General features: G+C 33.6%; 2 non-coding genes across 2 annotated transcripts; both read left to right on the top strand.

Moving 5' to 3' along the window:
• The first annotated feature begins 1936 nt into the window (after window positions 1–1936).
• LOC114760372 (U4 spliceosomal RNA) lies at window positions 1937–2087 on the top strand. The gene has a single exon (XR_003742048.1). It is a non-coding gene; the product is annotated as a U4 spliceosomal RNA (small nuclear RNA).
• Window positions 2088–12147: 10060 nt separating this feature from the next.
• On the top strand, window positions 12148–12297 carry LOC114760368 (U4 spliceosomal RNA). The gene has a single exon (XR_003742045.1). It is a non-coding gene; the product is annotated as a U4 spliceosomal RNA (small nuclear RNA).
• Window positions 12298–13556: the final 1259 nt, after the last annotated feature.

Below are 13556 nucleotides of genomic sequence, written 5' to 3'. Positions count from 1 at the left end.
GGCCTTCTAGAATATTTCCTTTCCATGATTTACGCCATTGGAACCGGTTTAATTATCTTTACACATGAAGTAGTTTGGATAGATGAACTTCAAATGGTAAATAATATCAGCTGCAAAAGAATTTTCTGCAGCAGCATTATTTACTGCTCATTAACTATGAACTGAACAGAGTATCAACCCACAGAACCAATTAATATGTAGGGTGTATCAGCTTCTTTCTGTGCCCTCTCTTATTTTTGCTAAAGGATTAGTAAAGCCAAGTGTGAAAACGTGGCTGTCCATTCTTGGTATGTTGACCTAAAAAAGAAACAAGTCTAAAATAGAAACTACGCTATCCATAGCAAAATGGGCCTATGCGCACATTTCTAGCATATATATTGTAAGTCGCAAAAGCATGAAACCACGTTATAACCCACAAAAGTAAAACCAAAAGATTAAGGGTAACCAATCAGTAAATAAGGAGAGAGAAACTGTGCCAGAAATCGCTTTCAAAAGGAATCACATCTTGAAGTTTCAGCTTGAAGAGAGATATGAAAGAGAAGATGAGCGTGTTTGGCAATAGGTTAAGGATATGCCAAAGTGTTAGATTCTCTATGAAAAGGAATCCAAGAAGCAGGATCTGTGCATAATTGCTATATTAGCCAAACAGCATCTGTGCATCACCATAATTGCTTTAAATATCTTCCCGCATGCAGCTGTTTGTGTGGCTGCCTCTCGGGTAGATTTATATTCTGTGTGTTCATTGCATAAATTTATTCTTTTATATGACTCTATTTCAAACCACGATATATTATTGTCGACGATTATCATTCTTTTGAAGCCTGCTTTGAAAAGACTTGATAAAGAGGTAGCGTTTAGACCACGAACACGTTCAAAATTTATCCCCACAAGGACTTTCGAAAGGGAATGTAATGTGAAATAATAGAATAAACTTTTCAATGACGAGTTCAAATAGAACAAGAGATAAACAGAACATATTCAGAGAATGAGAATGAATGAAGAATGGGGAAAAGCATGGAGATTTTTTTTTTAAATGAAAAAAAGACTAAAGCCAATATTTTGAATTCTACAGTAATGGTCTTACTTTCATTTTTCACTTTTTCAATATTCCTGAGAGTATGGTCCTGAATTCCAGATAAAGGCTTGATAAGCATGGAAAAGAACCAGTCAAGGGAAAGTTGTTGAGATGAATTACCTCTTGACTTATCATGCAAGAGATAAATCTTTATATATCCCTTTGCTTTTTCTTATAATTGTAGCAAGAGTTATGAACTGTGATATTCAGGAAACATGACAGCGGGATGTTTGAAATTTCTTCTTCAATATAATTAGCAATAATGAATCTCCTGTTGTAAAAAGAAGGAACAATAATATTGTGAAAGGTCATTCTCTGTTCCTCTAAACCTAGTTGAGCCCGATGTTTATAGTGTAGCGTGGATTAGTCTAGCAAGGATCCGACGAGAAGCCATAGCAACATGACAGTGAAAGTATATACATATTTATTTCAGACTGAGCAGTCATAAATGGAGTTGAAAGTGACACGATCAGATCAAAATTAAAGCAATCTGCTCCTCTTAATTTTCTCCTCTCTTCGAGAGACATCCACAACCTCGAATATCAACCTCACACGTGATTTTCCAATTTTTGTGACAGATCTTGCAGATCGTCGTCTCTTGCCAAGAGAATTTCAAATGCTATAAGAACCTCACATATAAATCTTGTTGACTTTTAAGATGTAATTTAGATGCACTGTTAGTTAAAAACAGGTATGTGAAGGCCTAGATTTGTCGGATTCAGATACATATACAGTGTGGCGAGTTACAGAAGGACATAGTACGGCAATCGAAGTTCTCGATTTGCGTCCCACATCGGCTAATGAAACGGCGAGACTTACAGGAATGCCTATAAAACGGAGGCTTGTACGACTTTAAGGCTTATCTTTGCGCTTGGGGCAATGACGCAGCTAGTGAGGTTCTAACCGAGGCGCGTCTATTGCTGGTTGAAAACTATTTCCAAACCCCCTCTTGGGCCTGGGTTTGGCCCAGGCCTTTGAGAATTTCTGGAAGGGCTCCCTTTGGGGTAAAGCCCTGCGATACTTTAGTTCAAATTTTCTAATTCCTTCTATGTGTTTGTTTGGGCCTTAGTCAATTGGGTTGTTCGGGCCCAAAGAGAGGTGTGGTAGGCTCTGAATGCCTATTGCACTTAATAAGGCCCATTTATAAATCGGCCAAAAATTCCATATTTCATGTGGAATCTAAAGGTACGTTGAAGAATTGGGAAGAAATCAACCCTGCATGCTATCACTATAAAACATAAATTTAGCATATAAATCTATAAAGAAAGGAAATACTTTTGTTACGGCGGATGGGACTGGAAAAATTTATAGGGGGCGAATGCCTGTATTCCATGTTAATATTAATAAAAAGTTAAGATTAATTTTACTTGAATAATAATAATAATATATATATATATATATATATATATATATAAAAGAAGTGCAACGCTGACAAATAAATGTAAATACTTTTAATCTTATATCACCAAGAAATAAATGTCTTTACCTTGACATACAAACAAGTTAGTTGTTGGCATTGGTTGGACGTTATTTGTATTTTGTTATAAACACTTGTTTGTTTATTAAGTTTAAATTTATAAAGTATAGAATGATTTATCTGAATTAATTGAATGGTATTTTTCACATGCCAACTTGAGTTGGACAAAGGTAATTAACATTCACCTTAGAAACATGTTTAATTTCTCAGAAAACAAGAGGCCATTACAATACCCAAAAGAAGAAAAAGATAAAAGAAACGAAAACAAGGTGAAATAAAAACAAAAAGAAAGAATTAAAGAAAAACGTCATATTATTGTTTGATCAGCGCTTCCAAATAAAATATTCGAATGATTAGTTTTGACATTCGACAGTTGAGAAGTACGCTAAAGCTTTTTTTTTTTTTTGGGGTACAACTGCCAAACCTTTATAAATTGAAAATGGAAATGGCGGATAATGCCATCACTAAACATTTTAATCACATATTCTGGTTCTAATTGTGTGTGTGAGTGAATATAAATGACTAGCCGTTATTACTCGGAGTCGAAGGAGGGGAACCTTGGGGGACAGGTGGACTTGTTGGCAACCCACCGAGTCCCCTCATCTTCATATCTGCAACTGCAAGCACATCACCACACACGCTAAACCTTGTGATTGGAGTAAATTTCCATTATACCTAACTCAGATGCCTAAACTTTATACAAATTTGATACTACCTTTAATTCTTAATATAAGATTCAGCTAATTAATTTGAAAAAAAATTAAATTAATTAATTATAACATATGTTACATGATCTTTTTAAAAAATTATGTGTATTATTACGTTATATATCAGTTTACAAGTCAAGCAAATTAGTTTGAAGAAAAACAATAAATATATTATTTTCAAGTAATTTATTTAACTTTTTTAATTTCTTCATATTAGTCAAATGATTTTTATATTAACAACCGGCAGTACATGCGTATTACCAGTTTCTAAATCCCAGAAACGCCCTTGAATGTACCCAAATTACAACAGAGAGTTAATAAATACACAGTATATATTCTGTTGTGGGACAAACAAAAGACAAACCTGAGGTAGCCTGAGCGGACTGAATGATAACAAGAATGGAGGCAATGAACACAACCGATAATAGTATCACACATCGGTAAAGAGAAGACACAACAGCCATGAATCTCAACTTGTCTTTATTAATTGGCAGGACGTTATAATGCTTCTTGCTTCTTGGTGTCGCCTACCAATTTATAGAGCAATATCCGCCACATGATTGAAAGAGAATCTGATTAGTTTAGTTGTGTATAATTTCCAACGTAATTAGTTGGGGAGACACAAAACACGCAAAACGCAACATTAATTCAAAGGAAAATTGATTGATGATGAAGTGTGTTTAACGTTTGACTGCCTCAGAATATATATTTTTCTTGGTCCAAATAATAACCACTGTTTTTTTCAGCTATTGAATTTGAATGTTATGAGTCAACGAAAATTTGACTCATAACATTGAAATTACATATTTATGAGACGCATGGATATTGCCCACTCCAATTTTAATTTATACCCTCCAACGATGGCACAGTGGATTTGGAGGGCATCTATTTGAGAGACTATCAAATATTAAATGTGAGTATCTTTTCTAACGAAAATTTGAATCTGGTGAGTTCGTCACGTTATGAGGAATTAACTTTTTCTGCTAGACTCAACTCCTATTGGTGTGGTGTGATGACAATATGATAGTTTTTTTCTTGGGATACAACAGAGAGGCAAAGTCCAATAAATCAATTAGCATGGCCTACAAATTAAAAATCTATTATTGGACAAATCTTGTTGCATATATATTTCTGCATCTGGTTAGAGATTTCAACGTGATCTTTATTCTAGTGTGTGCTATATAAGCATAACGAGCAAGTCATTCAGTATGTTAATTTGTTATAAAAACATATAACCATATATAAGTTATCTCCCAATCTACGTCTTAAATGAGAGCTGAATGACTTCTGTCTTTAACTTTTAATATTTACAAATAGCAGCCTCCGTGAAATCAAAAAACAACCTAATCTCTCTGTAACCCGGCAAGGATTCAAACCTTTTTAGATAAATTCCAAACACAGAGAGTGATTTTCCAATAATACAATCAAAGAAAATGCCATGTTCATATTTGTATTGAGGGCAAATTGGAATACATATTAAGCACTAGAAGTAGCATATTAAGATCAACGTTTATGAACAACCTGAGCACCTCTTATTATTTACCAGAGGACAAATTAGAAGGTTTAAGTCTTGGAAGCCTAAAGGGGGCTAATGACTAGAATGATTTCTTGAAGTGTTGAGAATGGTCCAAACTTCAACTAAGTTGTTATCAGAACTCATTTGATATGACTATATGAATCGCCTACAAAAGAATTTTGGCAAATAAAAAATCACTAGGAAAAATGATAAAAACAATATATGTGCGCTCGCACATCACACCAAAAAGAAGGGTGGGATCTGACTGATATTTAATTTCCTGCATTACATTAAATTACTAACAAGTAAAAGTTTATTAGCTATACTGAACCCTAGTTCGTACAAGTTGAAAAATAGTTTATTGCAATGTGGCTGTCCTTTTACACATGTTTTCTTGGCGTACATACTATTTGTTCACATAGCTATCGGACCCATCGGAGGAGATCCCGCGGGTGGGGGCGGCGGACTTGGCAAGGCACCCAGTTTCCTAATCCTCTTGGTCATCTCTGCGAAATGATCACCAAAACTCCCGTACACGATATTTAATGAGTTTACTTTCGGTGTCGCCTTTTCTGTGTAAAAGTTAAAAGAAGGAAAACAAAATTATTCAACAGAGAGACAGATTCGATCTGAACACAAACCGCTCTTGAGAATTTCTGGAAGGGCTCCCTTTGGGGTAAAAACCTACAATGTTTAGTTACCCTATATTTGGTATGAGAAAATTGGAAACAAGAAAAAGGAGAAATTTTTTTAATGAGTTTGATTTAAAAAATTAGAGAAGTTGGTTTATAAAATTTTAATAAAGAGAATATCTAAGATAAAAGAATAAGAAAAATTAATTAAAAGTTTTTAACTCCATTTTATCAATTTCTTAAATCAGGTTCGTTAAATTTTTTCTCTTCATCTCCTCCTCTCCATTTCCTTCATACCAAACGGATTAAGGACTACTCCCTTGTGTTCTCAATATAGGAGAGCTAACCAGTCCGATTTATAAGTTTCAAATTTAGGAAGAGGTATGACCCATTTTATAAGCTTCAATTTGATTTTGTCTTAACATTTAAAGCATTTTTCTATATTGTCCTTAATTATTTATTCTATCTCCTTTGCCATACTCTATTCTATCACATTTTCTAATATATCTCTTTCATTATTTTTTTTATTTATTACAAAGATATATTTGAAAGCAAAAATATATTTCTAACCTATTTATTACTTTTAACTAATTTTAATTAAGAATTCGTTATTTGTGAATTAGTTATTTGAAGCTTATAATAAAAAACGGATGGAGTAATTAGTAAAAATTAAGAAAATAATTGGTTTAGTTGATTATTTATAAAATGATATGTACCAGTGTTTTTTTTTGTAATAGCCTATTTAATCATCGCTTGTATCAAACCTCTTTGGATATCCCCTTATTGTTCGTATTCAATAGGAATAGTTCAAAAGAAAAAGTTATAAATTTAAAGAAAAAGTGAATTGAGGTCATGTATTTATTACCGAAATAAACTCTCAAACTAAACAGGAGTGGAGGGAGTATATCGTTTTACGTATAATAACATTGAATAAATTAGCACAAACCTACGGTGGCATGAATGGACTGCATGACAAGAAGGGAGGCAATGAATACGAGCAGTATCAAAAAAGGGTTCGGAGAGGCTACACCCATCCAATCTGCAATAAATAATGCTTTATCTAGTTTATATGCCTCGCCAGTGGCTTTGGATTCATATAGAGTTCAGTTTTTTTTAATAATTAATAGTTTTATAAAATAATAATTTTGAATTCGATAAGAAGAGAATAATTAAGAGGAAGAAGAGAAGGCAAGAAAACGGGGGGAAATAATTCCAAATTATAGTCTTAGTTCAAACCCAATTGTTCATGCTTTCAAACAATAATGTTGGTCAAAGAATAAAAAAATTCAAACAAGCCAAGGAATTTCTATTCATTTGCAGGTGGCGCGCTGAGTGAAACCAAAATACAAAGAAATGAATTAGAATATTATAAGAAGAAAACTCGTTTGTTGACATTGATTTCACTAGATCAACCTCTATGCCCTAGGAAATTCTAATCTAAGATTTGAAGACCTAAGATATATATGCACAAGGAAATTTTATATATATATATATATATATATATATATATCAATATATGGTAAAATTAATCTAAGCTTTTTATTTTACCAGCGGAACACCTTTTCCTACTTATCGTTTTTAATTTCGGTAATTTGTTTTAAATGACGGATTAAAGCTTTGAACATATCAAAACTATCTTAATCATACATTTCATATAAATCACCAAAAAAAAATTGCATGTGCTAATTTTTAAGTTTTTATGCGATTATTACCGTAAAATAAAAGGAACGCCGAAAGGGCATGACAACTACATATGGAGCTTACTCAGGTTAAAGTAAAAACTATATGTGGAACTTTTGCCCGATTTTACGGAAGACTTTCAATTTTTTGGGTCTGTCTTGTAAAACGAAATATTAAGATTTGCAGAAACATTAAAGAAATTAACTTCAAGTCCATACATGTAGCGTACGTAACATTTGATCAACTTGATCAAAAAGACTGACTTTAGTTTTGATCCTCTAGATTTGAAAACATCATATGGAGGCCACCCTTTACCTCTCTGAGTCAGACACAAAACCGCGTTATGAATTATGATTTGCTTATATTACCCTAATTGCGTGTATGACGGTAAGTAGAGAACCCTAGTTAGACCTTCATGTCAACTCTCAAGTCCAGTCCATCCACCTCGATTTGTATATGTGTTCGTTTAGTTCACTTCGTTTTCTTCTTTCACCTTTATTGATCTTATTATATGTGTTCGATAAAAAATCAAGCAATTGAAATTCATCTTACATGCGTCTTTAAAATCTAGGAAGTTAAGGGTGAGTTCTATTAGGAACACTCTATTTGAGGTAAATTAAGAAACTTGAAGTTAAGGTCATGTTTAGTTTGAAGTATGGGAAAATGGCAAATAAAGACCTTCGAAAATATAAAATGGCAATTTGGGTACTTCAATTCACAAAATAACTATCAGAGACCGGGTCCTAAATTGCAATTATGAAATATAGGAGAAAAGTCAAAAATGCCATTCCCTTTCTCTTCCTTCCGTCTCATCCCCTCCCTCTTTTTCTTTCTTCTCTTGCTCTCTCTCTCTTTGTCCTTCTCTTTGCTGCTGCTGAATCAAGATCAAAGCATTGCACTCTAGTCCTCACCTCAGCCACGTCTCTCACTTCAGAATTTAGAGGGAGAGAAAGGCGCTGCTATGTTCTGATTCTTCCACCATAGCTCAAAACCCTATCTCCATTTCCACCTTCCATAGCCACAAACTTGGTGCAGCGAAGAAGGATCTGTACCTTAGAATATTTGGTAAAGTTTCAGCTTGTACTATTATCTCTCTTGTAACAAAATAATATTGCGATGGTTTGTTGGATTTTGAATAGAAAATCTACTTTGAAATTATTATTCCTTGTCTCGGAGAGAGAAGGAACAGTGTAGCAAAGCATGTTGGAGCATTGTTTTATGCTTGTTTAAGATTATGTGTAATGCATACAGAGTGTGATATTCTGCCCTTGCTTGAACTAAGTACCAAATCTGCAACATTATTTGATTCATCTTTTATCACCTTGGATATATCAGAACATTATCAATTCATTATGTTTTTCTACTGTCTAAAACAGGGCTTTATGCATATCTAATAATTATCTTACCATAACTTATGAAGACTATATCAAAAGCTTGAAGATACTTACGCCTTATCCTTGCTTACACTCATTTTGAATTCCTCCTTCTTTCTTTACTTTGTCTTTGGTATTGTCTTTGTGAGTCAAGTAGTTATGGAGGAAATCAAGAAATGAAAATTCATGATTAACTTTCATTAGTCAATTTATCAATTTCATGGAGAAAGTCAAAGGCTATTTTAATGTGTATGTGTCTTTTTATATATAGTTTGAACTTTTTTGTGTGTACATACCCAGAAAACATACCAAGATCATATTGGATTTTGTCTTGCGTACAGGACAATTCTTCCAAATGGAACAAGGTGTCAAGAAATTCTTTGAGGACTATGGTTAGATTAGGAAATACATTTCAATTTGATGGTGACAAGTTCATAATCTACTCCTCCTTAAAGAATGAAAGCTTGGATGATTCATTGCATGTGAATGAGGAAGGGAAGTCAACTTTATGATGGAATGTAAGACTCAAGATTGCATGAGGTGCAGCTCGTAATTAGTTTCCTTGTACAAGGGGTTCAACTCACAAAACTTGTCATTAATCTTACTAAACTTGTCATTTACTGCTTATCAGAAGTAGTTGCTGTCAGAAATCTGCAAATTTTAATTTCAACAGAGAAATTTGAAATTGTATGAAACCTTATGGGAACTTGTTATTTGCTATACTCAATTTGTCATTTGTTATAGTAAACTTGTTACTTCGTAAATCAATGTGAAAATTCAGTCATTTTGACAGAGAAATTTGAAATTGTGTGAAAACCTGATGGGAACTTGTCATTTGCCAAACTCAACTTATCATTTGCCATAGTAAACTTGTCACTTCGTAAGTCAATATGAAAATTTAGTCATTTTAACGAAGAAATTTGAAATTGTATGAAAATCTCATGGGAACTTGTCATTTTCCATACTCAACTTGTTATTTGCCATAGTAAACTTGTCACTTCATAAATCAATGTGAAAATTCATTCATTTTTTTGAAATTGTATGAAAACCTTATGGGGACTTGTCATTTGCCAAACGCAACTTGTTATTTGTCATAGTAAACTTGTCACTTCGTAAATCAATGTAGAAATTAGTCATTTTAATGGAGAAATTTGAAATTGTATGAAAACCTTATGGGAACTTGTCATTTGTCAAACTCAATTTGTTATTTGCCATAGTAAATTTGTCACTTCGTAAATCAACATGAAAATTCTGTCATTTTGATAGAGAAATTTGAAATTGCATAAAAACCTTATGGAAACTTGTCATTTGTCATAGTAAACTTGTCACTTTGTAAATCAATGTGGAAATTCAGTCATTTCAACAGATAAATTTAAAATTGTATGAAATTCTTATGTGAACTTGTCATTTGTCATATTCAACTTGTTATTTGTCATAGTAAACTTTTCACTTCGTAAATCAATATGGAAATTCAGTCATTTTAATAGAGAAATTTGAAATTGTATGAAAACCTTATGGGAACTTGTCATTTGTCAAACTCAACTTGTCATTTGCCATAGTAAATTTGTCATTTCATAAATCAAAATGAAAATTCAATCATGTTAACAGAGAAATTTAAAATTGTATGAAAACCTTATGAGAACTTGTCATTTACCATACTCAGCTTGTCATTTGTCATAGTGAACTTATCACTTCTGATAAGGTTTTTATACAAGTTTACATTTCTCTTCGTAAATGATAATTTCCAGAATTCTTTGACAACAACCAGTTTTTTACAATGAAAGGAGGTAATAGTTGTTAATTCGAGTATATCAGTAGGAGATGAGATTGTAGAATAAAGAGAGATTATGGAGAATGAGAGCTTTTATATGAAGAGTACTATATTAGGCTATTAGCATTACATGTTTTGCAGAAAATTAAATATGGAAGCTACACGGTTAACATGTTTTCATTTTTCCCATTGCAAATCAATGGGTTGGGAAAAACATGGAAGAACGTCACGGTTCTGGAGAAGAAGAATGAAGTCGAAGGAGAGTAGAAGAAGGAAAGAGAAGAAAGAGGGGGGAGAGAGAGAAAGGAAGTTAGAAATTTACGTTTCTAATATCAGAAGAGAGAGGGAGAGGGAGAGTAGGACAAAGAGAGAGAGGAAGAGAAGAAGGAAAGAGAAAGAAATGGGGTGCTGGAAGAAAGAGAAAGAAATGGGGTGCTGGAAGAAAGAGAAAAGGAAGGGCATTTTAGTCATTTGGGCTTCATTTCATAATTGCAATCTAGGACCCGGTCTCTGATAGCTATTTTATGAATTGAAGTACCCAAATTGCCATTTTATATTTTCAAGGGTCTTTATTTGCCATTTCCCCTTGAAGTATTGCAAATAAGAGGTAAAGATTGGAATTGAGATTGAAAAAGACCATTGAAAAAGCATTTAATATGAATAATTGGTTGTTACATGAATTCAACAAACCTATAAAAATAGGATTGGAGAATACCACATCTCCTATGGTATTCCTTGATGTAATGTACATGAATTTGTCCTATTCCATATAATAAGCAATCTTTTATATTAAACACTCTTTTATTTTTTTTAAAATCCCAATCGCCATCTTTAATTATCTCTCATTTTTAATATTTTGTGCTGAACAAGACCTAAGTTATTAGTGAGCTATGACGCTACTACGAAATATTTACTTATGGGTGGGGCAAACTCGTTTATTTTGGTTCAAGGTTTCTCTTGACTATATGGTTCATCCAAGAGAGATGAGGTCCATTGCTTCTCTGCCTGAGTATTTCCTAAAAATATTCATTTTTTTGTTAGGCATATTCCAGATATATAGAAATGGACTATAATAAAATAGAGCCACTTTGAGGTTTTGTAAGAAATAGGAATGAAGCAGAAATTGTATAGTATATTGGAGGACAGCGTGAAAAGAGTAGACGGAACAAGTGGAAGAATAATGAGAAAGTAGTAAAAGATACTATTGAATTATATCTAGTTCACCCTTTGTGCATTAGGCGCAAATCCAATATAAATGGAACTACGATGTAAATAACAAAATAATGAGTCCAGAGCGGGAGTACTGCCTTTATGACTTAAAATTCAAATCCTAGTAATTACTTATACAGAAGACATGGGAGTACATATGTTTGAGGGAGTTGGTTTTGGAGATATATAGATGAATAAATGTTTAACTTTTCTCTGGGTTAATTTGATGTCACTTAATGTATAACTCAGAGACCGTAGTATGATTCTACACAACGTGTACATGCTGAAAAATTTGTAAAATTCTAAATATGTCCTGAAATCGTTTAAACATGAAACACAATAATAAAAGAGAGGAATACAGCTTCTGAAGGTTCTATTGGCCAACACCCAATACCTAGGAATATATTATTAATGAAGGTGTACGAGAGCAATGTTGATGATCTTCCAACTTTTTGGGACAGATTTTGAGACCCTTCACTCTCACAAATAGAATGTCAAATGCCATTAATTAGCGCCTTAAATCAGAATCCTGTGGACTGTTTAAGGGGTAAATTAGATGCTTTATTACATAAAAAAGAGGTATATGTGATAACCGTACGGGTACCGGAGCACGTTACAGAGCACAGCCGAGTTCTCGTTTTATGTCCCACATCGGCTAACGAAAGGGCAAGGGATACAAAAGAGAGCCTAGAAGTTAGTGGAAGCTCCTTTTTGCGCTTGGGCCAATGACGCAACAGTGAGGTTCTAACCGAGGCGCGTCTATTGCTGGTTGAAAACTATTTCCAAACCCCCTCTTGGGCCTGGGTTTGGCCCAGGCCTTTGGGAATTTCTAGAAGGGCTCCCTTTGGGGTAAAGCCCTTCGATTCCTTACTTCAAATTTTCTAATTCCTTCTCTGTCTTTGTTTGGGCCTAGTCCAATGGGCTGTTCGGGCCCACAGAGGGGTGGTAAGTTCTGAATGTCCATTGTACTTAATGAGGCCCATTTATAAATCGGCTTAAAATTTCAGGTAGAATCCAAAGGTACGTTGAAGGATTGGGAAGAAATCAAGCCCGCATGCTATCACTGTAAAATACAAATTTAGCATCTAAATCTATAAAGAAAGGAAATACTCCTCCGGTCCTAATTATAAGACCCAATTGACTTATTTGAGGAAATTAAGGAAGTAAGTTAAGTTGGTTATTTATAATAAATAAGTGTTGTCATTCCTAAAATATCCTTGCTAATTAAGTATATTGGCTAAAACTATCATTATTAGAAGGATTATCTTGGAAAAAATGCATAAATATAAGAGAGAAAATGGATTGGGTCTTATAATTAGGACCAAATAAAAAGTCAAATTGGGTCTTATAATAAGGACCGGAGGAGTATTTTAATTACGGCGGATGGGACCAGAAAAATTTATAGGAGGCGAATACCTGTATTCCATGTTAATATTAATAAAAAGTTAATATTAATTTTACTTGAACAATAATTAAAAAAAAAAAAAAAGAAGTGTAGCGTTGACAAATAAGTATAAATCATTTTAATCTTATATCGCCAAGAAACAAATATCTTTACCTTGACATACGAACAAGTGTTTATATTAGTTGTTGGCACTGGTTGGACGTTATTTGTGCTTTGTTATGAACACTTGCTTGTTTATTAAGTTTAAATTTATAAAGTATGGAATGATTTAGGGAAAAAGACAGAAAAATGCACCTCAAACTCCAAAAGCCCAGAAACGTCCGCCCAATTCCACAAATCCCATTTTGGTACCATGAGACCAAATTGGGATTATTATGTGAAAGGAAAAGACCACATTGCCCTTCATTTTAAATATTATTTTTAAAAATATCACAGCCCCTACTGGCCGGCCGGTCACCGGACCTCCGGCAGCGGCGGTCACCGGAGCTCCGGCGACCAGCCGACAATTGGTCACCGGAGCTCCGGCGGTCGGAATTTTTTTTTTTTGAAAATTTTTACAACTTCAATATAACGGTTAACAACTTTTGTAATGCTATTCACAACTTCAGTATAGCAATTAATAACAGCTTTTCTGGGAAATTCAACAAACTCCGGCGACAGGAAACAATTATTTTGAAAATTTTTACAACTTCAATATAACCGTTAACAACT

This window comes from Neltuma alba, unplaced genomic scaffold, assembly GCF_004799145.2.
Source record: "Neltuma alba isolate B1F8T4 unplaced genomic scaffold, ASM479914v2 tig00010970_pilon, whole genome shotgun sequence".
NCBI classification, from domain to species: domain Eukaryota; kingdom Viridiplantae; phylum Streptophyta; class Magnoliopsida; order Fabales; family Fabaceae; genus Neltuma; species Neltuma alba.
This window is presented reverse-complemented; position numbering and strand designations above follow the sequence as displayed.